The 26126-nt window shown below is 40.3% G+C and overlaps 1 long non-coding RNA gene across 2 annotated transcripts in view; it reads left to right on the top strand.

Annotated features, from left to right (window-relative positions):
• Positions 1-26126, top strand: part of LOC309637567 — a 296945-nt gene that overhangs the window by 222450 nt on the left and 48369 nt on the right. The window contains exon 3 of one of the 2 annotated variants that reach the window (XR_014250663.1): positions 15792-15931. This is a non-coding gene — a long non-coding RNA (uncharacterized lncRNA). Of the gene's footprint in view, positions 1-15791; positions 20084-26126 lie in introns of those variants that run through there. The other variant, XR_014250664.1, reaches the window with a different exon arrangement.

Genomic DNA, 26126 nt, shown 5'->3' with positions numbered 1-26126 from the left:
TCTCTTTCTCTCTCGACAATATTGGGATCAGAATCTTCCAAAACACCCATGCCTCTTGAGGCCTAGACTTGGAGCTGGCCCACCGTCGCCTCTCCTACCACATTCTATTAAATATTTGCCGGACCCAGTCACTGTCAACTATTGGCCATGCAATGAGCGTGGATAAGGGGGAGAGAAGGTAGGAAGGACTGAGGCCATTTTACAATCGATTGCAGTTAATTACACATCAACTTATGCAAGTCAATGCCTGCGTGGAAAGGAGAGGGCGTCAACCCATAACCCCAGTCTCCTCTTGTGCTCAAGATGGGTCGCCCTGCTACAGACTTAGGACAGACTGACGGCCAATCATGAGAGTTATTCGTATCCTTCCTAATGATGGAAAAGTGGAGTTTTCAGCTACTTTCAGGCAGGAATCCTGTCCAACCTTCACCACCATCTCAGAGAACTCCACTTCACGGAGGCGATATTGAAAAGTTGGATGCAGATCCAACTGATATAAATTGATCCTATTTCCCCAGAGCGCTGTTATGTTTGTTCTCATCATTTCTGATTGATCTTGGCAGGATCTGTGGGTCTCTGATGTCCACTAACCCTTAGCTTCCAGATTTCTCTGATCCCAGCCTCTCTGACAAGCTGATTTGTAAATGATTTGTCAACAAACACTTCCATTTATTGAAGGTGTTTATTTGTAAAGCAATTTGGTGACAAATCCTTGCTTCAGTCACCTGTCTGCTTTGGGAAATAGGATTTTTTTTTTAAATGAAGGCAGCCCTGGACATATTCCTTGGTAGATGTGGAAATCATAGTAACTGCCTGAGCAGTGATTCCACTGAGGTTTCACCTAGAATCAAAATGTCATCCTTAAACCAATGAACTACTGCTTGGTGATTAAGTGACTGATCGAATGGTCCCTTAAGTGAATGTGCAGAAACCACCTTCCAAGTAGACTAAGTAGACAGTTTCCTTACAAACTGTAATTTTCAGGCTATGAAAAATACATCCATTCATCTGCTCAGTGATAGCTGAAATTGATAGCACAGGCTCTTTTACATAATTAAATAAAGACTTAAATTGCAAATATCCTTGTTGGCTCGAACACAGAGTCTTGTGTGCATATTAATGATATAATATGATTAAATAAGAAGATAGATTGATAGAGAGACTGATACTCTATCATCTATTTCTTTACTCACCAAATATATTCTGAGCACCGACTGTGTGTTCAGGTCCGTCCTTGCCTCTACTTTTTTTCTTTAAAAAAATCCTTTCCTTCTTGCTCCCATTCTTCCTTTCTTCTTTCCTTTCATTTTTTTTCTTTTCAATCCGAAGTGTCATGATGTTTTTTCCAATCCTCAGTGCAGAACTCTCATCCTTTAGAAAGGACAAGTAAGGATGTCATCTGGTGAGCTAGTTAGCCCTTATGTAGAAAGCATGTCTTTTTATTCTGATGCTCTGACATCTTGGGGCCTTGCTGACACTGGAAAGGACTGCCCTTCCCAGAGTCAGTTAATTCCTAGAGAAAGTAAACAACTCCCCAAGACTGCACCTTTTACATGGAAAGTAACCATCCAGCACCCAGATTCCCCAACCACGTCCTTTACCTAGCTCTTATGTTCTAGGCCGACATCCACCTGTCCCAATCACCCCAGGCCAGGTAACAGACAACTAAGGTCAGCCCCCATGCCACAGAGTCTGCTAAAATTATTCAAACTAGCCAATCCTAAGCCTGTTTGCCCTGCCTCATACGTTTCTTCCTGCAGAAACTACAGTAAAGGGTCTCTCCACATTCCACCCCCTCCTTCTGGCTCCTAAATGACCCTGGTGCTTCCCTATGTAGCCCTTTGTGGGAGTGATGTGTTTCCTGGTTCTAGGTATCTGTGAGATTTTAAAACTTCTTCCTTCATGACTGTCATTTTTGTGTCTGCATGTCTTACCACATCGAATTCCAGCTGTGTTTTAAAAACCTTAACATCTGGAGTCAAACAGAAGATGAGAAGTGTCAGTTTTTCCATCTCCCAGTTCCTCTTCCCAGGCCCACACGAGTCAGCTCTGATCACAACAGTATGAAAAAAGTGGGCCCAAGGGATACCTACGAGTGACAAGGCAAATAGCCAAAGCAAGAGATGCATTAAGAGATTCTCAGTACCCAACACCTAAGTTGCCTAAGCTTCCTGCCCCAGGAGAGGAGGAGTGCCTGCGTTTCTATGCCAGGCATAAAGCAGTGATGTGCTGAGTGTCAGTTCATATTCTCTCTTCAGTGAAAAGTTTGGAGACAGAAAACTGAACATGTCCCTGCCCTGAAGGGGATCACCTGCTGGCGAGGGAGAGGGACAGTACATGAGAGAACTGCTGTAAGCATATCACTGTCCCACACAGCTCTCAGGGGAGCTGCCGGTACAGGTGGAATTTGCACTGGATCTTGAAGGGTGAGCAGAAGATTACTTGAAGATGGTCAGGTTGGCTATCTTAGATAGAGGAGCATTATTTCTTTGCAAGAAAAAAAAGTGTGGGAAAGAGTCAGTTTTTAGAAACCTGATAGTGTTTCTGTGGTTTTACATTTTTCCTTAGTTTGTATTTTCTCCCTCAGCCACTGCCATGTCAGCAAATCGCAAAAGTAGAGCAGAAGTGCGGCATTGCAGTGTGTCAGTCTCAGGATTGTGAGTTTGCAGATATGGGGAAGATCCTTCCCTCTTTCCAGAGCTCAGACCCTGTCTCAAGCGTCTAGGGCGCAGGGGGTAGGCAAGAGGGAGAAAGAAGGTGGTTTGCATGTGTCTGGCCCTTTAAGAGCCACTTGAAATAATACCAAGAAGAGAAAAATGAGCTGGTGAATTTTTAGCAGCAGATTTACACTCCATATTAGTAGCCTTGATTCTTCAGCAAACTGTTATGTGTCCAACCCAAAATATTGGGTGCGAGTGCGGGGGTAGCATTCTCAAGATGCCAGCTATTAAGCACAGCGGTCATATTTTTTGCAGTGGCCCAGATCTTTGACACTCACTGATGTTCACCAGTTCCCAAATTCCAAAGGTTTACCAAATGTAGCCCTCTTAACAGACTTAAGGCACTCCATTACTTTCAAATTGCTCTACTCTGTCCAGACCCAAGCTGTACTCACTTCCAAAGGAAATGACTCTTGAGAACCTGAAGAGCCTCAGTTACTCTAAATCACTCTACAAGGCAAACACAAAATTAATCGGGGCTCCTGTGTTTGGCATCAGTCAGGCATGCAGCAGAGAATGCCATAAATAAAAACACTGAGTCTGACTGTTGGCCAAACCTCGGGGAAGTCTGTTTTCAACTGGGTAAAAGAAAGCCATGCCAACCTTTCAACACATTCTTCTGTGAGAGGAAAAACTAGAAAATGTCTCAAACAAACAAAGCCCTGATTAGTGAAGGAGTTGCCCCTTTGCTGTTAACCCATTAACAGAGATATTGGCTAATTTTCTTAAAATGTTAAATAATCATCCTTATTTCCTGCTATTGGGTCAGCTAAACAATACTCGAGGTTTAGGGTCTTTTCATGCACATGACCACCACAGGGGCTAAAACACCTTTGGTCCTTTGCTGGCACTTGCTTCCTTGTTCATGTTTTAGAATTTGAGGATGCTTCAAGTGGAAGAGACCTTGGCGATCTCCTTTGCAGAGGAGAGAAATACACACACATGAAAAAAAAAATTCAGAAGATAAATCATCATCCTAAGCTTTTACCAAGCATTTATTATGTGTGAGACACTCTGATAAAAGCTTTATATGGCAACTCTTGAATTCTCACAACAGCCCTATGAAGGAAGGCCTTTTATTGCCCCTATTTTATATATGGGAAACCTACACAGACTAAGTAATCCACTCAGGATGACACAACTCAGAAGTGGAGAAGCAGGGATTCAAGCCAAGTTCCTCTGCCCTCCAACCACAGGGCTGGACCACACTGGGTGCTGGGATAGGATAGGTGATAGGACCGGGAGGCCTGGTGGGCCAGAATGAGGACCCAGCCCTTCCAAATCCATTTACTTCTCCTCACACAAGGCTGGATAGTAGAGTCACAGGACAAGAATGTGCATCCTTTACTTTCAGCCCAGCTCAGATTAAGAGCTTCTTGAAGAAGATACTATGTTTCTTCTAATTGTATGCCCAACACCTACTAGAGTCAGGCCTTAGGTTGTGGAACAACCAATGTTCGTTGAATAAGGGAATGAATGAATTTAACCAAAAGTTATGTTCCCTTTGACACTTCTCAAGTTTCAGGTAAACAACACAAACAAGTTCCAGAGATAAAAATCCCAGATACAATTTGGCTTCCAAAAGTATCCATGTATCCACTTAAAAAGCAGAGTCATTCCAAACTATCATCAATGTTCCACCCCATCCTAACATGTATATTAGGTAGCAGGTGGACCAAAGGAACTCAGGGTAATTATAGGGCTGTACTGGACAAGATGCTTGAATTTAAATGAAACTCATCCCCACTGGGGACAGATTCCTGGCCTCTGTCTCAGATGTAATTCAGCTGAGGGATAGAGGGGAGAATTGCAGTTGAAAATACAAGAGAACGTATTCAGGGAAGTTTCTTATTTCTCAAGGAAAACTACCTATAAAAAATACTGAAAATGTAAAGTTGATTATTCAATAGATAGCTTTCAAAAATAATTCCATGATAAGTAGGAGTTCTCATTAATTTTATATACTCAGCCCATTTTGTTTCTTTTCAGAACCGTAGCCACTCAATCCCCAAACACACCTTATATCAGACTAACTAGGGGTCATTTCCCTTACCCAGTCTTGTGGATATATTCATAAAGGACTGTTTTCTGGAACAAAGTGATGGAGGTGCAAGAATTAAGAACAGGGCAACTGAAATCAGTCTTTGAATCTTTTCCCTGCCACTTAGCAACTGTGGGACTTGGGCAAGTTATTTTATATCTTTGTGCCTTATTTTCCTTAGTTGTAAATAGGGATAATAATGAGAGTACCAAAGTACCCAATCCCATAGAGATGGCCTAAGGATTGATTGAATAAAAAGATACATGAAGGACTTATAAAACAATGGCTGACCCATGGTAAATTCTTCAGAAAGGTTAAATATCATTATTGATTTTCTGTTACTAATAATTTACTTTATTTCCTTAGTTCTCATTTGGAATAATGTGAATTGAGAGGGCTCTACCATTCAAAAGTTAGCTTTGATAATAAAGCTGTCACCTTATTTGCCAGTTTAATCTGTTAGAGATGCAAGTACCATTTCCACAGCCCAGACAAGATGCTATCACCATATGCTCAACGTAAATGTACCTGAGTTGTCTGGGGATAAACTGAAGAAAACAAACAAAAATGATCTTACCTAAATATAGGAATAATAAAAGTGACCAATTATGATGACCTACTTTGTATTGGAATTTTATATAATTTCGAATCCTCACCACCTGAAAGGGTAGATATTATTATTCTATTTCATTTTATTTATTTATTTTTTGGCCACGTGCCCCTCAGCTTGCAGGATCTTTGTTTCCCGGCCAGGGATCTAACCTGGGCTCCCAGCAGTGGAAGCATGGAGTCCTAACCACTGGACTGCCAGGGAATTCCCTTATTATTCTATTTAATAAATGTAAACTCTGAAGCTGGGACAGGTTAAGTATTCTGCACCAGGTCACATAGCTTGCAAGTGACTGAGATGGGTTTTGAATCCTGCTTTTTCTGACCAAAGCCCACATTATATTATATATACACCCCTCCGTAAGACAGAGGTTCTCAGCCTTGAAAACTATCGATACTCAGGACTCATCTGAAACAAGTGAATCACCTCAGCAGGGGGTGGAGGGAAAATAGGCACCTATAATTTATAAACGTTTCCAGGTGGTTCTACTGTGCTGGCAGGTCTGAGAACCACTTATCTAGACTGCTCTCTTCTGAAATGTGTAAAATAAATATTAACCTAAAGCAACATCTTTCCCATTATGTATTCCATTAATTAGTTTAAAGTAGCTGAAGTGAAGACTCATTTACATCATTTACTCAATGAATTAATTTTCACTGTTTAGAAAGTCATCCATCCAAATTTGGATGAGGAATCTCATGTCACTCTGTTTCTAGATTATGAGCCATACAATCGTTTCTGGTGATTTTTTTCATTCAAAAAGTATTTTTGAGAGCCCTCTTTGTGTCCTTATTGTTACTTATGAGAGACATAAAGAAATATGAGCCACTGTTCTTCTCAGAGTTGGTGATCATTATTACAACATGTACCTATAGAGCATTTTATTGATACTGGTCACTGTAAAACCCATCAGGTATATAGTGGCAAACAATGTACGTGTAGCTACTATTCTCTAGGAACTTACAGGCTAGTACAGAGATAGGAGATAAACATGTAAATTGGTAAATAAATATGTAATTACAAATTATGGCAAATGTTATGAAGAAATAAACAGAGAGGGTCTCCTTTAGATTGGGCGATCAGGGATAGTTTCCATGCAACAGCTTCAAAATCATGAGTCTCTTTGAGAATTGTCTGGTGTATTCCTAATAGTTAATTTTATAACAATGGGTACGCCCAGTATATCCTCTCTTGTGTCTGACTTCTTTACCTCAGCATAACGTTTTTGAGATGCATCATGTTACTGAGTGCATTAACAGTTCATTTCTTATTATTGCTAAGCAGAATTCGATTGTATGAATACACTCTGGGTGATGTTTATGCACATGAAAATTTAAGAATCACTGAATTCAATTGTTGCTTCTTTAAGGGCAGGAACAATGCCTAATACATTTATCGTACTTTCCAAAAAAATTGGCACAGGAGACTGCAGTTAGTAGGTATTCAATACACATTAGCTGATTGGATGAATTTTGATGCTCGAGGATGAGACCTATTGTTCTCTCTCCAGTGTCCCTACCCACAATAATCATATGACTCTTTAAAAAAAAATAATAAAGTTGACGTTAATTTGAGCCAACAAAAGACAAGAGTGATTGAGCATTTTCACACAATGCAGATGATTCATTTGAGGAAAGGCAAGGAATCACATCAACAGCAGTGAGCCTGTTTATTCTCAGGATTCTTTAAAATCAAATGTGTGTCTACCAAATGTAAAATAGATGGTGGGAAGCAGCCGCATAGCCCAGGGAGATCAGCTCAGTGCTTTGTGACCACCTAGAGGGGTGGGATAGGGAGGGTGGGAGGCAGATGCAAGAGGGAGGAGATATGGGGATATATATATATGTATAGCTGATTCGCTTTGTTATAAAGCAGAAACTAACACACCAGTGTAAAGCAATTATACTCCAGTAAAGATGTTAAAAAAAGTCAAATGTGTGTAACGCAGGTAGACATTGCCACATTCATAAACGTGTCCGTGGCTGGTTCTGACACTTCAGCTGTGACGCTAATTAATTACACAAAATTCAGATGCATTGAGAGGTGAGGATGATACTGTAAGTTCCTAAGAAAACGGAGCTCACCTTTATTCATCTGTGCTTCCGGTACAGGCTAAGTCACAGCATCTAGAATCTAGTAGGTGCTCAATAAAGGTTTCTGGAATTGAACTGAATGTAGACAAATTGCTTTAATACCAAATACAAATGTTTACAATGCGCTTATCCATAGTAATTAGTTTGGGAACATTCAAAGAAACCCTCACCCAGCCTGCATTTTAATGCAATGTACATTTCTGAGCTGAGACTGATGTTCTCCATAATGACTCCCCTGAAACCAGGCTAACATTTAAAACAGGGTGCCAGAAGCAGTCTGGGAAACGTCAGTGTGGTTTGCGATTACGAGCTGGTCTAGATGAAGAAAACAAGCTCCCTTTAATAAGCTGAAGCTTTATACAGACTGCAGAAATTTATTAAAATGAAAGGAGGAGGGCTTGACTAAACTAAAAGGCTTAGACATATTGTCTATTAAAATGTATTCATGAATTACAGGCTAAAACCATCAAGAGTGATTCCATTATGATAGGAGGCAGTTAGAAGATAGTTGTTGGGTGTTTTGAGCTCTGCAGTCGGAATTAGGTCTGCCATGTCCCACCTGAGACCTAGGGCAATCCACCTAACCTCTCTGACGCTTAGTTCCCTGACCTACAAAGAGGTGATAACATTAACGACCTCACTGGGCTGTACTCTGATTGAATTATATAACTCATTGTATAATGTCTTTAGACAAGTTGTGGACAGAAGTTCAGCACATCTGCATCATCTAAGAGCTTATTAGGAATGCAGAATCTTAAGTCCAACCCCAGACCTATTGAATCAGAAACTCTGTTTTAGCAAGATCCCTAGCTGACTCGCATGCACATTAGAGTGTGAGAAGAGTGGATCTGAAGCACTTACACATGCCAGGCACACAGTAAATGCTCCATAAATATTTGCTATTATTATTGTAAGGAAAATTTTAGAAATATAAATAAAATATAGTTTCGCCCTCTCCCCAAAGATAGTCAGATGCATTTCTTTACCATATTGTACATGTCTTTCATCTTCTTAAAATTGTTTCACCATTGCAAAGATCAATATACAACATTCAGTGTAAACACTGACTCTCTTAATTTTGACGATCATTTATAAAACCAGGGTTGAAGAGTAGACACTGATCACCTAAAAAGCAGGCTAGATTTCTTTGTGGACTGCAAATATGCAGCTTTATCAGAATTGGCAGGCTGACGTTAACATGAAATTGTTAATTGACCTTTCTTCTTCCTCACAGCCACAGACAGATATATTGGTTTTAAACAGATTCTTGACACTCTGGTAACTTGGTTCCCGCTTTCCACACCTACAATTGACCAAATAAGATGAAACATAAGGGAACAAATAGTAAAAATTTAAGAGGTGATCATTTCTAGTTTTCTTGAGCCTATTTTAACAAAGATTGGGGGACAACAGTGCTTTCCTCATGGTTTTTTTTCCCCTCTGCATCAATACGCTTGTGTGTGCTCTCTGAAAACCTCTAAGAGAAATAAGTAGTTCACCATTTGTCTTTAAGAATCCTCTATCTCAGCTGAGTAGGAGCTGAGAGCATAGCAAAGACAATGCATTTCGTATGAACTTCAAATGAAAAGTACAAACCACTGAAATTTTTCAGGGCAGGAAGTTAGCCCCAAAGCAAATGGGCTGAAGATGTCAAGCTGGAAAAAGTTAATCTACTGGACTCTCTTCTATGAACAGTCAAGTCATTTTAAATTCTAATGCAACATGTCTGTACAGTGCCTCCCCAACCGTAGCTGAACTGAAGAAATAGGAGGCATTTACAATGGACGCTTTATAAAAGCAGACTCAGAAGTTTGTCTTCCTGGTTGTGTGCTGATCTGAGCTGTTATCCCTCTCTCCCTTCACTGAGAATGTTTTCTGGAATCCTAAGAGTTGTACAGCCCACTGCATGGAGAGGAGATCTCCTGCACATTGTTTGTGGACTGTTATCTGATCGTCAAAATTGAGACAGTTCAATTTGTCTTCAGCGTCCATTCCCTACACACACACACACACACACCCATGGGTGCACACATATTCCCTTTTTGGGTCCTTTGACCCCACTTTTAACAAATTTACCTTCATGGGGCCCTCAGGTTGTCCCAAGTCCCTCTTATCACAGATATGGTGAATCAAATAAAATAATTCACATTGCAATATCTGCATCAGATAACATCTATCTTTTAAAACATTTTGAGATGTTGATGGCATACACAAAAGGCACAAAGAATAGAGCTTTTCTACAAAACATACTCCAAAGACTTCTTATCTCACAGAGGATAAACCCAAATTCCCGACACGGCCTTCCAGCCTTCCGTGAGATGCTTTCCCTACCTCCCACTGTTCTGGTCCTACCCCTCTCCACTCGGCCACTGCTGCTTCCCTGGTTAGGGCCCAGAACATTATCACACAATGTTCTCTTTACCTTCAGTACTCTCCTCCTAAATATCTGTTGGACTCCTTCCCCTGATTTCTTCAGCTCTCTCTGAAATGTCTCCTTATCTGAAAGGCCTTTCCTGACGACCCTGAACAGCTGTCTCTCCCCAACGCCAGGCTCAGTATCTCATATCCTCTTAGCCTGCTTTGTTTTTCTCCATAGCACCAATCACATACAGTGTATATTTAGTTGTGTACTTAAATACTGTCTGGTGGTTCTAACTAAAATGTTAGTTCCAGGAAGTCAGGGCTTTCGTCTGTTTTTTTCCTGCTATATTCCCAAAATCTAGAAAAGAACCTGAGACACAGTAGGTGCTCAATGAATAAGTGTAATGAATGAATGATTTCAACTTTTTCTGCTCCCACCCTCCAGCTCAAGAAACATATAAATACATATAATCTAAATAAAATAAAAATTATGTATGTGTGTGTGTTACCCATGTAACTCATGTTTTCTTCCTGGTTTCAGGTACCTTCCTCTCTCCTGGAAGTAATCACTATCTTGAATCTAGTGCTTATCATTTCCATGCATTTCTTTATCTTACATATATGTGTATTCTTAAGCAGTACATAACACTAAGTAGTTGTATACTATACTAAAGCATAGCAAAGCACAACATGGCATAGTGGAGTATTAAAGTATAACATAATCTGGTATAATCATATAAAAAAGAACAGCAGTTCTCAAACTTTGATTCATATCAGAATTACCAGGGCAGCTTTAAAAAAATCCCAGTCCCTCTATGAGTTTTATCTGAAAATCCTTGGCGGTGGGACCTCAGCAGTTTCTTTCAAACTCCTAGCTGATTCCAATGGCAGCTGGGTTGGAGGACTAGTGGTATTGCCCACAACAGAGTGTAGTGGTCAGGAGTCAAGCTCAGGAGCCAGCCTGCCGGGGGTGCAATCTTGCCCCCAAATCTCTCCAGAGTTTCTAAAGTTCACCACACACCACACTCCGCCACCCCTGGTGGAGCAGCCCACAGAATCCCTTCTCAGAGATACTGACCAGAATCCAAAGCCAGCCCTTCAACTAACCTCTCTTTGGCATTTTTCTGAAATACTCAACTCTCAGTCATTTTAATATGGTCTTCCATCTAAGTCATTGGCAATCCCCCCCACCAAAAAAAAAAAAAAGGTCAATTCCTTGCTTCAAAACACTCACTGGTGTCCCTGAATTTGTAAAATCTTTCTTGAAATACAATAGATGAATCATCGCTGTATGGCCTGATGAATTTTCACAAACTGAACATGCACAGAACAAGCACCTAGATCAAGAAACAACATCCCCACCCCCAGGGCCCCTCTCAGGTCTTCTCCAGGTGCGACGCTCCCAAGAGTAACAACTCACTTGCCATTGAAAAATGGATTAATTTCCCCTGTTTTTGAATTTCACACAAATAAAATGATAAAGTATATACTCTTGCACCTGGTTCTTTCATTTAACATAATACATATTCTTAATATCCTTTAGATTAAAAAAAGGATGTATAAAAAGTAAAACCATGCAGGAAAGAAAGCAAAGGCACTAATTATGAATAATGTATCTGATTCACTACCTAGAAAAATCGGAGAAACCATATAAAAGGTTCTACAGTAATTTATTTCTTAAAAGACAGTTACCCATTTTTTCTTTAAAGAATAGAGAAACTTTTAGATTGCCTATTTTATCAACTCATTCATAGACCTGTCAGTGTGCTTTTGCGTAATGTATATTACCTAGAAAACAGCGTGTATATAGATTATTTGTAAAGGCAGTGCTAGAAAGGCAGGTGAGGCCAACTTCGTGCCCTGTTAGTAGATTATAATTAGTCCATAATCTAAGTTCATGTTTATTTCATCTGGGGGTGTATGTTTTCAGGGATAAACATGAACTCACATTGATCATTTTAAGCTAACAAAAATATTAGTCTGAAATACCTCTTGATTCATTTATTCAACACATTTTGAGCACTAGTAATATACTGTTGACCAAATAGAAACTTGGTCCCTCCCCTAATGGATTATACAGTCTGGTGAGAGACAGATATTAATCAAAGAATCATGCAAATAAATTTAAACTTAATGCTAATGGCTGAGTGAAGGCAAGCACAGCCCTATGAGAGTATATCAAAAGGGTGGACTGACTTGATTGGGAAAGTCAAAGACAGTTTTTCCAAGGAAGTGACAATGGAGCTGATAATTCAAAAGCAGGATAACAAAAGAATAGTGCTGGAACTTAAAAAGAGCCTTGAAGGTTTATCAACTACATAAACAGAAATTGAGTACAACATCTGCAGGTTCTGTTTGCCTACAATATTCTCCATTATTCTCAGTAGTATTGACTGCACGCACGCACACACACTTTGATGTCTAGCTTTTACGCAACCTCAGGTGTCAGATGCAATTTCTCTTTCTTAAGGAAGAAGTTCCTGAATGTTCTTCATGCACCTAAAGTAGGTCAAGGTCCCCAGTTTCATGCTATTGTTCCTCACATCTTCTCTGTAGCATTTGTGATAGATTTTCCCCCCTTTGTTTGTAAGGAATAACATGAGATTATCTGTGCTTCACCCAGTGCCTTGCACACCATGAATATGCAGCAAACAGTAGCTCTTAGTGCATTTAATGTGTACAGTCTCTGCAAAAACACTCTAAGCTCTATGAGGGCAGGAACCATATGTCATGTTTTCTCCAGTAACCCCAATACTTGGCAGGGTGCTGGCACGAGTAGGCCAGCACAGCACAGTGCTAAGTGTGAGAACTGGGGTCAGACTGTCTGGGTTTGAATTCAGGGCTAGCAGCGTGACCTTGGGCAATTTGTTCAAGTTCTCTTGTCTACATGTCCCATCAGAAACTAGACTCTGTGATAAAACCTACCTCATAGGTTTGTGAGTGTCAAATGAGTTCATGTTTATAAATTGGAAGGAATTATCCTTAGGGATTCAATCACTACTACCATTCCACTCTGCCTCCTTTAATGCTATGCTAATAATATACTGTCAGAATCCAAGAAAATGAGAATTGAAACCTACAACACGGTTCACCCAGGGCCGCCTCATGCTTCCTGGGCCCTCCTCAGCTGAGTTAACTGAGCCTTGGGGTTGACCCATGAACCTCAGCAGGACTTATTTGGAAAAAACTTAAATTGAGAGCCTCATGGAAAGAACTTCTACTTTTAAAAACAGTTGCTTTATTGAAGTATACTTGATTTACAATGTGTGTTAATTTCTACTGTACAGCAAAGTGATTTGGTTATATATGTATATATACACATTCTTTTTCATATTCTTTTCCATTATGGTTTATCACAGCATACTGAATATAATTCCCTGTGCTATACAGTAGGACTTTGTTGTTTATCCATTCTACACATGATAGTTTTTATAAGAACTTCTACTTTTAAATACTTTCTCTTTCTTTCTCTCTTTTCACTTTCCCAGCTGGGTTCCTTTCCATCTAACACATGGCTTCATGCTCTTCAATTTCAAATGAATTCCAGGATTTTATATCTGTAAAGGAGCTGAGGCATCATCTACTCCAGCATCAGTAACTTATTTATGAAGAAACTGAGGCCCAGAGACAAACAGTGAGTGGAACAAGGTGCCACTGTGAGGCAACAGCAGGTCAGAGATGAACAGGCACGCCCCTTGACTCCAAAAACAGTGTTCTTTCTAACATACCACACATGTCCTCATTGCTTTGGTTAATATTGTATCAATCTTCATTTTTAGAACAAACCAGAGGAACTTGGTTACGGTGGAATCAAAGGCATGATAATAGCGTTTTGGTATTTTCCCAAGTGAAAATTGTAGCATAGATAATAAATATGCAAAGTGATAATTTATACACATTGACCACATTAAGAGCTAGCATTTATTGCATACTATGGTGTGTCATTGTGTGAAGCACAAGGAATGTATTAAGTCATGTTATCCTTAAAAAAGAAAGGAACAAAAGATGAACATTACTATTATAAGTTTCACTCCACCCAGAGAGGTTAAACGACCTGCCTAAGGTCACACAGCTTATAAGAGCTAAGATTTGAACTAGATGAGTCCACTCCAGAGCAGGGCTATCCAACAGAAATATAACGCAAGGCATATAATACAATTTAAAATTTTCTACTAACTATATTTAAAAGTAAAAAGAACCAGGTGAAATTAATTTTAATGATAGTTTCTACTTAACCCAATATATCGAAAATACCATTTCAATATATGATCAATGTAATGATTATTAATGAGATATTTAACATTCCTTTTAATCATATGAAGTTTTGAAATCCAGTGTGTATTTTGTACCTAGAGTACATCTCCATTTGAATGCTAAATTTCCAGCAGAAATACTTCATCTGTATTTCAATTTCATAAAACTTACAGATGAAAATTAAGATAAACATACACAAATTGTTCCAAGCATACTTAAAAGTTTCTGATTACTGAACTGGGTAGCCACTTTTTAATTTAAGTTTAATTTGATACTAAATAAAATTAAACATTCAGTTCTTCAGTTCCTGTAGTCATAGGTCAAGTACTCAGTGACTGCAGCTGGGGTATTGGCCGGCACAGCTCCTGAGCCCATGTCCAAACCATTACTCACTCTGCTTCCTTCATCACTACACCGTTATCGTCATCCTACCGTAAATCCATGTCTACAGAATCCAGAAAAATGAGACTTGGATTCTATACTGGCTCACCTGGGGCCATTTCATGCATTTTAGGCCCTCCTCAGCTGAGTTAACTGAGGCTTGGAGTAGACCCATGAACTCATGAGGACTCACTTGAAAAGGACCTGAATTAATAACTCAGTGAAGTCATCAACAGTAGAGTTTCAGTAGAAGCAAAGTGTACGTACTATTGAAACGAATCTCTCTACGAAGACACTAATATATGGGACTTCTGAAGCAAAGAGGAGAACTTATTATAAAAAAGAGAAGCCATAATTCTCTCTGAGGTTAAGAGACCCAATGGATCACCTCTCCCCTTTCAATTTGAGAGCACTTTTAATTAGTTGGAAATTGTATGTTCTGACCATTTCAGTGTAAAAATTCCAACATGGTGAGAAGTGGGTCTGGAAATGTTAGATATTCCTCATAAAGCATTTATCACACGAATCACCCAGAACATCAGAGAATTGCTTCTTTAATTTGTGTTTATATTTTTCATTTAATAAACACTTATTGAAAAGATACATGTGTTAAATACTTTGCACATACTCTCTCATGGGACTCATTACATCAACCCCATAGGGAACATGCTGTTATTATTCCCAGTTTACAGATAGTGGAATTGAGGCTCTCTTTCTCTAGATCTAGAGCTATATTATGCCAATGTATACAAAGCACATAGATAAGAAAAATCATAATGCACTGAAGGGATCCAAGGAAATTGGGTATCCCCAGAGGGAAGAAGCTCAGAATAAGAACTATATGGGTCAGATCCTCTGCTAAGCTAAGCCATGTGAATTTATCTTGAAGAAAATGAGAAGCTACTAGGGGATTTTAAAACAGAAGACTGATAGGATGTTATTGTTGTTTTATAGCATATCAGCTAAAACTCTTTTTGTTGAAAGCAAAAGAAAATCCAATCCAAACTGGAAACATTAAAAAATATTTATTGGTTCATGTCATTGAAAAGCTCAACAGGCTTCAGGTAAGCTTTGATCTAGGTGCTGAAAAATGTGTTACCAGGACTTAGTTTCTCTCTTTCCATTTCTTAATTCTGATTCCTCATTGCTGGATCTGTTTTGGGCAACCTCACTCCATGTGCTCCCAACATAAACAGCAACACTTTTCAGACTATATGATTCCTTATCTACGTCCAGTGGGAGGGAGAGTGCCTGCTTCTCTAGGAGCTTACAAGAAATGCCTTTAGTTGAACCTCTGCCCTGATTTGGTGCTGTACCCATTTCTTATATAGGCAAGGGGAACAATCCTTCAATTGGCATAGGCCTGAGTCACAAGATCTGCACCTGGAGCTGGAGGGAGACTCAACTTCACCCAGATACACTCAACTAAGATTGGAGCAGTCCCCGAGGAAGTTCAGAATCCTGGCTTAAGGTACCATTTTTGCTCTTAAGGAAATCGAAAGCGGTTGGCTGCTCTATGCCCCCTGATGACACCAGGCAAAGGGTGGTGGGTGCCTCTAGATACCTGATGCCATGGTCAAAGCTTCATCTTTTGATATGACTTACAGGAAAATTTATTTATTTGTTTGTTTGTTTGTTTATTTGGTAAGAACATTTTTATTCTAAAAAGATAAATTTCTGATGTGATGGTTATGTTAATTACCTAAATGGGGAGAATCTTTTTACAATGTATACATACATGAAATCATCACAATGTACACTTTAAATATCTTACAATTTTATGGGTCAGTTATACCTATATGCCTATGGAATTCTTTTTTTTATAAAAAAGGAGAATTTCAGAAGTAGTAAGTGATACTGTGATTGGTTAACTAATAGTCCAATAAAGAGCAGAGGGAGAGAAGAAGTGGTACAAAGCAAAGGGAAAATAGGTTGGATGTGGTTTGTCATTTCTACTGGTCAGGAGAAGAAATTCATCAATCTCCCCTCAAAATTGTAGCTATGGGACTTCCCTGGCGGTCCAGTGGTTAAGACTTCGCCTTCCAGTGCAGGGGGTGCAGGTTCCATCCCTGGTCGGGGAGCTCAGATCCCACATACCTTGTGGCCAAAAAACCAAAACATAAAACAGAAGCAGTATTGTAACAAATTCAATAAGACTTTAAAAATTGTCCACATCAAAAAAATCTTAAAAAAATTTTTAGCCGTGGCCAAAGGAGACATTTCATCATTATCATCACCATGATTGGTTAGCCCTTTTCTATTGACAGTAACAATCTCTGTTGAGAACTAATGGCTAAATGAACTACCATTCTCAGCTCTTATAAGAAGCATTAAATTTCAACAGGAAAAAAAGAATCTTTCTGTAAAACAAAACCAGCAAATATCTCCAACTAGGGAAGTTCGGTTTGAGAGAAAACTAGAGAAATTAAAGAGTGAGTTTCAGGCTGTGAATTACGTGCTTTATTTTCTAGTACTGATTTTTGCTGGTTAATTAGAATGATTCCTTATTAAACACTTGCCCCAAGGGATTTGGTAAATCTTTACTGTACTTTTTTATATTCCCAACAAATAAATTATATTTCCTTGTATTATTTCTACTTTTATGCCCTAACATTTTTCATAACAGATGCTTATAGAAACTGGTAGTTAATAAAACAGATTCTAATGAAATCTTGACAGAACAGTTTCTAGCAGGATCCAAATTCTCTTGGATTGAGAAGTTTAAAAGAAAAAAATAAAGCTATTTTAAAATAAAGCTATTTTATGAACTTTTTACAGTTCTGATATTATATTTCAGTTTCTGCCCTCATGCAAAGTAAAACAGAGGAATCAAGACACAAGGGCAAAATAAACAGATTGCCCCATATTTTATTGCACCTTGATGTTAAGAACATCTGCTTGATGAAGCTATAAAATTCATATTTAAATCCCACCAGACTAGAACATTAGCCTGATGAGGACAGGGATGGTTCTGCTTATTTTCACTCTATCAACGTCTTGCCCATAACAGAAGTTTAAGAAATTTGTTGAGCAAATAAATTTAAGATGAGGAAACTGATTTCTACAGGTTAATTGAATATGCAAGTCTTAGAGCTATGAGAGGATCACAATTATGACATGAGTCTCTTAATTTACCCCAACCCAATGTTCTATTATCTAATTAGAATGATAATAATAAAAAATAATATGCCTGGGCATACTACTGTATCCCCAGCATCATTTCCTTTTCTGCTTTCCCATTAGCTCCCAGTTTTCACTGGAGAGACACAGGATCTTTAAAAATCTGACTCCATTCCCAACTCCAGGAATACATGACCTAAGTTAAGCCAATCAGTGCGTTCCACCTTCTAGCTGCAGTGATTGGTTCAGAGAAGGCATGTGACCTAAGCCAATCCAATTAGACTGACTCTCAGAACTTCAACAAGAAATGTTCTTACATATGCTTTCTTCCTCTAGATAGAACGGAGTGCCTGAGTGAGTCCTAGAACTTAGGCAGGGATGTATAGAATAAGGCCTGTGGCTGATGCAGTCAGCCTTGTCATAATGTTGGAAGCCAGTCAGATGAAAATTCAGAGTCACCTGGAGGGTATAACTAAGAAAATTAAGGGAAGAAGAACCAGAGTCCGTTGTAAATCTCTAGATCAAGCCACACCTAAAATTTTGACATATCTTAGAATGTTCTGCCATGTGAAACAACACATTTCACTTTATTGTCTGAGTTGAATTTTGGAGGGAAAAGGACTTATGATCAACTCAGTGAAATCTGTAGAGCTCTTACCATGTGCAGGTATGGTGATAAGCACTTAACATGCAATATTTTATTTAACCTTTACAACATCTATATGAGGTAGTAGTTACATTATCCCATTTTACAGATGAAGAAACTAAGACTCCAAGAAAGTTAAATGATGTGCCCAAGATTACAGAGTGGTAAATTCTGGCTTCAGAGCCCACCTAATTAACTACTGTTCTAAAATCCCTAAAAGCACATTGCCTCCTTTCAGACCCTCCTTCCTACTTAATGCCTTTTAATTTCTATTTCTCCCTGCTTAATTAAGAAGTTTGTTCTTGTCATTCATGTCTCAAGTCAGTTAACAACTCTGAAGTGGCCTCCCCTGACCACCTAATCTAAAGTAGCTTCCTCCCAGGAACTCTGTATCCCATCATTCTGTTTGTTTCCTTCAGTATATTCTTCTCATTCTGTGTTTATTCCCCACTAGAATGTAAACTCCATGCAGGCAGAAATCTTGAAACTTGTTCACTCTTGTATTTTCAGTGCCTTGTCTAGAGCTTGGCATGGGGCTGGCACTCAATACATGTTTAATATTTTTGAATGAATAAATATCTCAATTAATTTAAAATGATTATGATTATTTAGATAATAATTTCACTCCCATTAACATATGTTAATGAAATAAAGCAGGGATGAAGAGCATTAGAGAGAAAGAGAGATGCTTTAGAGCCCTTGGAGACCGTGATCATTGGTAGATATGTTTTGCTGTGGCACTTAAGCAGCTTGATGAGTCAGCTGGTCTACATTCATCTGTGAATAGCCAAGTTATCGTTTTAAATGTCCTCTGTATCCAGTCATGTGCCTTGCTGCCCAAACAGCTATTTAAGGGAAGAGGGGAAGGAGTTGACTCCAGGCTCTGTGTGATTCATGGGCACAAGGAGACTGAGGGGAAGGAAAATGGAATGAAAATGAGAGCTGAACAAGATCAGCCCTTGGCCAGGTCTGTGTAAACTCTGAGGACCTCTGTTTAGCATGCTCCTTCCTCAAACCCGCTTCTGCCAGAGCACTCTCAGAAAAACTTCCAGCCTACAGCTGTGCCCTGCAACACATCCCCTAAGCCCACCCAACTTCAGAACCTGTGTGATGGACAGTTCCATGCATATGGACAATATCCCACCTTAAGCACACACGCCTGGGGAAGTCTATCCACTTTTCTGCCTCAGAAGGAGAAATGGCCCCAAAATGTGGGGTAATTTGTGTCTGAGGCGTAATCCTCAACCAGTGGAGGGTGAAAGTCAGAAGTGCCCCAGTCTCCCATTCTTTGACTGACAATTTGTGCAAATTTTCCTCAGAGGGTCCTCAGAGGAATTGAGCTCTAGTTGCCAACAGTGTGAAGCAGCTTACTAATGTAAACTCTACTGACTTTTTCCCTCCCTGTATCACTCTTTCTTTTTCACTGTGCTTTCTGTTGTCTCCTCCCAAATAAACTACTTGTTTCCAAGTCCTTGTCACAGGATTTGATTTTAGGGAAGATGTTGAACATATTACAAAAAAATTCTCCCAGATGTGTGTGAATGCAAACAGGAGACCACCCTGGTGGAAAAATTACAAAAAGCAAAAACGCACCTCTTCCTTTGGGCCGACATAGACCCTCCCCGCCATAAGCATAGCTTGTATTTTAGCCTACCTGGTCTGTCTCCCAGATGATTTTGTGCAGCCCCAAAATGCACAACGGTACATGGCCTTCCTATCCTAGTCTCTTTCTGTATCTCTTCAGATGTAGCAAAAACATTTCTGAGGTTTATCAACTTTTATCAAATTTCAAAGTGACCATATGCCCCCCAATCCAGTTTTTCCCATAGTAAATCTACTACGTGTGAATGTGTATATTTAAACCTCTTCTTTTTTTTTTTTTTTTAATTTATTTATTTATTCATTTATTTAATTTTTGGCTGCATTGGGTCTTTGCTGCTGCACGCGGGCTTTCTCTAGTTGCACTGAGCGGGGGCTACTCTTTGTTGCGGGGCGCAGGCTTCTCGTTGTGGTGGCTTCTCTTGTTGCAGAGCACAGGCTCTAGGCGCGCGGGCTTCAGTAGTTGTGGCACACGGGCTTCAGTAGTTGTGGCTCACGGGCTCTAGAGCGCAGGCTCAGTAGTTGTGGTGCACGGGCTTAGTTGCTCCGCGGCATGTGGGATCTTCCCGGACCAGGGCTCGAACCCGTGTCCCCTGCATTGGCAGGCGGATTCTCAACCACTGCGCCACCAGGGAAGCCCTTAAACCTCTTCTTATAGACAACAATAACAATTACAGTAAAGGTTACATGTGTTTAGGTTTTGTTAACAAATTGCTATACCATACATTACCTCACAAGTTCATCACATGTGGATATTATTCCCATCGTACAGATGAGAATATTGAGGCTCAGAGAGAATAACTAACTTGCCCAAAACAAAAGCTAGCTAGTAGTCTAGGAATATGATTAACCCAATATTTTAACCCGGTCTTATGATTCCAAATCTTAAAACCTTTCCACCAGCCCAGGCAGCCTCAACAAGCAGCTCATGAGACAACCAGATATTTTTAGAACTTGACTATCGGTTTTCTTACTCGACTGAGTTCTATAAATTTCCTGCTGATTTGCAAAGTAATTTTGAGGGGCAAGGATCTGGCATGTAAAGCTCAGTATATATTTTTTCACTGAATGGATGAATGACTGAAAGGATGATTAAGGGGAGAATGGAAATGCTCCCTTATTGATTCCCTAATATTGCAAATTAAAACCCAAATGATTAATTTATGACAACTACCATTTACCAAGAGACTCAAAAATGTAAAAAAAAAAAGTATCCATTCTTTTTTTATAAAACATATCTGGATACTTGTATGGGTATAACAATCACTTTGCTGTATACCTGTAACTAACACAACATTGTTAATCAACTATACTCCCAATATAAAATAAAAATTAAAAAAAAAAAGATTCCAGACCAGAACTGGAATCTTTCCACTTATTAACATCAAGATTTTGAGCAACTTACCTCACAGGGTTGCACTGAGAATTAAATGAAGTAATACTTTCCCCAATGTCTAGGGCAATTTCGGGAACATAGTAGACTCTCAACAATGAGATGTTTTAATTACTATATATTAAGTGTCTGCTCTATGCCAGTCACTGTGCAAGCCACAGCGGGGAGCTAGGAGAAGACAGTCCCTGCCCTCAATGAGCCCACAGTCTGTGCTGTGTAGATTTGAAATGCTCTTGAGTGGAGTGTCCCCTGGCCATGTGTTACAGTAAACATGCCCCTCATTGCCTTGTCACTCTCCTGTGAGTTCCAGGGAAATCACTCAGCTACTGTTTTGTTCAGGGTTGTGTACGAATGATGGTTTGTGCTAGGTTTCTCCGTCCCTTTCCCATTTTGGATCAGTCTGTATTTATCAAAGCCAACTGACTCAGGAAAGACCTGGAGCACAGAATCAAACAGCTAGAGAATTTCCCACACTTCCCAGCTGTGGATTCTCAGAAGAGCAGTAAATAGGCTAAATGGACAGAGCCAGAGGTCCTGAGTTTTAACTAGTTCCGGTCCTGTGGTTAATGAAGACAGAAAGTATGTTTTCAGTTCATGAGCTTAGCTGCACAAAAAAAAAAAAAAAAAGAGGGAGAGAGAGAAAGATACCACAAAGCAAAACAAACAAAACAAAACAAAATCCCTCTTTTCTTTATCTTCCTTCAATCTACTTGCTTCTAATTCAGAGTCCACACCTCCTGGCTAACTGGTAGAGAATGAGCTATTAGAGAGTTTCCTTCCTAGAGATGATGGACATCCTAGAGGCTGAGGCTGTGTAGCATCACAACCTCAGGAAAGCTTCTCTGATCGTGAACTTTAACCCGTCCTAGTTAGCACTGAGAGTCCATGGTGCCTGCAGCCCACACCATCCCCCCACTTCTGATGGCACCACTTCCTCAGGGCCACGCCTAGGGTCTTTGGGAAGGCTGGGGCTTCTGGGGTCTCCAACAACCCCAAGCACTCATTCCTCTTGGCAGTCGGGACATCTTCCAAGGCCGCTTCCAGGGACAGCTCAAATCTCTACTGCTTAGGGCAGGTGCGCGCACACGCGTGCGCACACACACACACACACACACACAGCTCTGTCTCAAAAAATCCGTTTTTTAATCCAAAGTAAAAAATTTCTTCTTTTCTACTCCTGTTTCCCATAGGGGCTCCTCTCCCTCTTCTCTCCCTGCCAGAAAAAGATCTAGTATCATCTATTAAGTGGACATAGACTTTTGAGATCCAAAGCCCAAAAGGGAACTGTCCCTCTCCTTTCTTTTTTGCTGCTAGCATTCCCAGAGGCAAGAGAGCAAACCTTGTTACCTACTTGAGTGAGGGAAGGGAAAAGAAAAATGTATGGGAAAACCATGCACATTAACATGTCTGTAGATGATTCTACCACAGCTCTATGCTACTTGGGTTTCAAAGCAGCAAGCAGGGTAGTCAAGTAGGGTTTTGACTACCTAAATGTTTGATATTATATATCAAAGGAGGAGAACCGTCTCATAATAGCATGTGTTTATAGATAATTAGAAGTTAGTCATAAAAGGAAATTGCTGCTACAATGTTTGTATTTGAGGAAGTGTTTTATGACCTACTTCAGGAGGGGGAAGGTCAGAGTGACCTTCCTACTGCTGCCATTTTCTCAAACTCCTTCATCTTATAATATTCCATATGCCAAGGTACCATATTTGGGGGTGGCATGTCCGGAACCCCATCAACATCAAGGTAACTCTATTCTTTCTCTTCAAAATCTTTATAGAATGAAGCATTCTCTGTCATTCACTTTCCCACAAGTGATTAAATTCACTTAAGCAGTTTTAACCCTGTTCTTCCCCTCCCCCAGCCCCCAGTTTGGTTTTTATGTCTAGATTCATCCAGAATACAATAGTTAACGGTTAATAAGCACCTAGTTTGTGCACACTGCAGGAATGGGAAGTAGAAACAGCTAAGCCATCCAGAGGCTCTCAGTGCCTTATGTCTACCACTTGGGCCTCACCACCTCAGTCCCTCTGCCTGCTTCCAGTGGACAGTAGTGGCCTCTCTTTAGTCAGAAATACCTAAAATTAACAGACACCCCTACGGGAGCCCTTGACCGATGACTGAGTGATGGTAGTTGGTCTATAAAGTCACCAGTACCCACAGCTCTCAGTGGGATCCTTCTGAGGCACATTTTCTACACCATTCCTCAGAGTTCCACAGCAGGATTCAACTCCAGGAGCTCTCTAGTGGTAGCTAGATGCTACCTACGTCATGACAACACAGCAAGATGTCACTGCCTTCTCTTCCCTCTCTTGTTTCCTCGCTGCTCTACTGATTTCCTCACCCCCCAAATAAACTACTGACACTCGAATCTTTGCTTCAGAGATCTGTGTCTTAGGAAACAAAATTAAGGCATGTGTCATTCCCGACCCTGAAGAATTTATAATCTATTAAATACTCAATTGACACACACATAACATAAACATGCATGCAGATTTTCAATGTTCATCCAGGCTTTCTTTGAAATCAAATAAATAATAAATGAAAATTTCAGCTTAGCTCTTAGCTGTCTGTGGCTCCCACAGGGGGTTGTTAGCTAATCCCATCAAAGGCTGTCCTTCTTGCTGAGGGAGCACAGCCCTCCTCCTGTTTCCTCCACCCTTTCCCAGCAGGGGCCATGCCACCATTAGCACCTCATTGATGGCAAATTCAGCAACTAGAGAAACAGAGAAAGGCTCCTTCTGGGAACCAAGAACACTGTTCCTGCTTTGGTCTCAGAATCAAAGAGAGGTTTCAATGTCAGAAGCTATGATGGAAATGATAAACCTTTCTTTGAAAGTTTAAGAAAAAGTCACTTTCAGCGCCAGTTCTTTCTGAATAGCCAGGAGGGAAACAGACACACACACACACACACACACACACACACACACACAGTAAGGAAGATGTTCATTGTCCAGAAATCTGGAGAGTAAGAAAAATAATAAAAATAATACAATAATAGTTAACCTTTTCTGAGTATTTGCAATGTACCTATCGCTCTCCTTACGTCAACCCTAAGCGTTAGGCATTTTTATCCCCATTTTTTTTTTAATGAATTTATTTATTTATTTTTGGCTGTGTTGGGTCTTCGTTTCTGTGCGAGGGCTTTCTCTAGTTGCGGTGAGTGGGGGCCACTCTTCATCGCGGTGTGCGGGCCTCTCACTATCGCGGCCTCTCTTGGTGCGGAGCACAGGCTCCAGACACGCAGGCTCAGTAGTTGTGGCTCACGGGCCCAGTTGCTCCGCGGCATGTGGGATCTTCCCAGACCAGGGCTCGAACCCGTGTCCCCCGCATTGGCAGGCGGATTCTTAACCACTGCGCCACCAGGGAAGCCCTATCCCCATTTTATAGATTAGAAAACTGAGCCTTAGAGAATGTAGTCACTTGCTCACATATTGAGGAAGAAAATAAATATAAGCTCCATGGGAATAGGGACTGTATCTTGTTCATGACTGTATCCTTTTAGCACATTGTTTAGTGCCTAATTAAACAGACAATTTAATAATTTCCTGAGGACCAAGTATTCAGTATCAAAGGAATCATATAGGGTGGTGGCAGCAAAGTTTTTCTGTAAAAGGCCAGACAGCAAATATTTCAAGCTTTGCAGGCCATAAGGTCTCTGTTGTAGCTACTTGGCTCTGCCATTGCAGTGGGAAAGCAGCCATAGATAACACATAAGCAAATGGGCATGGCTGTGCTTCAATAAAACTTTATTTACAAAACTGGTAGTGGGCCGGATTTGGCCCACTGGCTATAGTTTGCTGACTGCTCATCCAGGACCTTGTTCCTCAAAAGTAGTGTCTGTGGACCAGCAGCATAGGCATCGCCTGGGCCAGAAGTGCAGTGTGAGCCCCAGCCCAGACCTGCTAAATTAGAAAATAAATTCTAAAATTAGTAAGAGCCCCAGGGATTCATATGCTCAGTAACATTTGAGCAGCACCACTTTAAGAGACTTGCATAGTGTTGACTATCAACCAGAATAATTATATGAGTTTTCAAATAAACTTTTATTTCCATTCAACATTGCCTGAGTGTAATTACAGCAGAAATTTGCTTGGTTTGCTGTGACCAGGTCCACACTGTTTATTCTTCCTGATGAGTGGAGAGAGGAATGTGAAAAGCTGAGGAGGATCCGTTTTTTTTTTTTGTTTTTGTTTTTTTTTAATTTTTATTTATTTATTTATGGCTGTGTTGGGTCTTCGTTTCTGTGCGAGGGCCTTCTCTAGTTGTGGCGAGCGGGGGCCACTCTTCATCGCGGTGCGCGGGCCTCTCACTATCGCGGCCTCTCTTGTTGCGGAGCACAGGCTCCAGACGCACAGGCTCAGTAATTGTGGCTCACGGGCCTAGTTGCTCTGCGGCATGTGGGATCCTCCCAGACCAGGGCTTGAACCCGTGTGCCCTGCATTGGCAGGCAGACTCTCAACCACTGCGCCACCAGGGAAGCCCAAGGATCCGTTTTAAGGACTACAAAATTGGAACAGTTCACCAAATCTGGACGGTCTAATTCAGTGCAACTCACAAGTCATCACACCATTCCACAAAACCAAGAAGCCCCCCATGCCTTCTTTTCCTTTCCTCCCACAAAATAGAAACAGCTTTTACTGAACTGGACCAGTCAGCTCTGAATCTGATTGCTCAAATGCATGTACAAATAATTTAGGTGTCTTTGCCATCACAGGTCATTAAATGCCCGCAAAGTGCACAGCTGTTCCCATAAAAGTCACTCTCAGAACCTTGAAAAAAAAAAAAGAATGCCTCTCTCCAAGGACTGAAATCCCTGCTCGTTAAACTTATTGATCATATTATGTTCTGTCAAAGATGAGTCCATAGTAGAAAAGACAAAGGAGGGAGAGTGTGGGCTTG

The sequence above is a fragment of the Balaenoptera physalus genome (assembly GCF_965194825.1).
Source record: "Balaenoptera physalus genome assembly, chromosome: 11".
Taxonomy (NCBI): domain Eukaryota; kingdom Metazoa; phylum Chordata; class Mammalia; order Artiodactyla; family Balaenopteridae; genus Balaenoptera; species Balaenoptera physalus.
The sequence above is the reverse complement of the archived record's forward strand: the minus strand, read 5'-3'. Positions and strand labels throughout refer to the sequence as shown.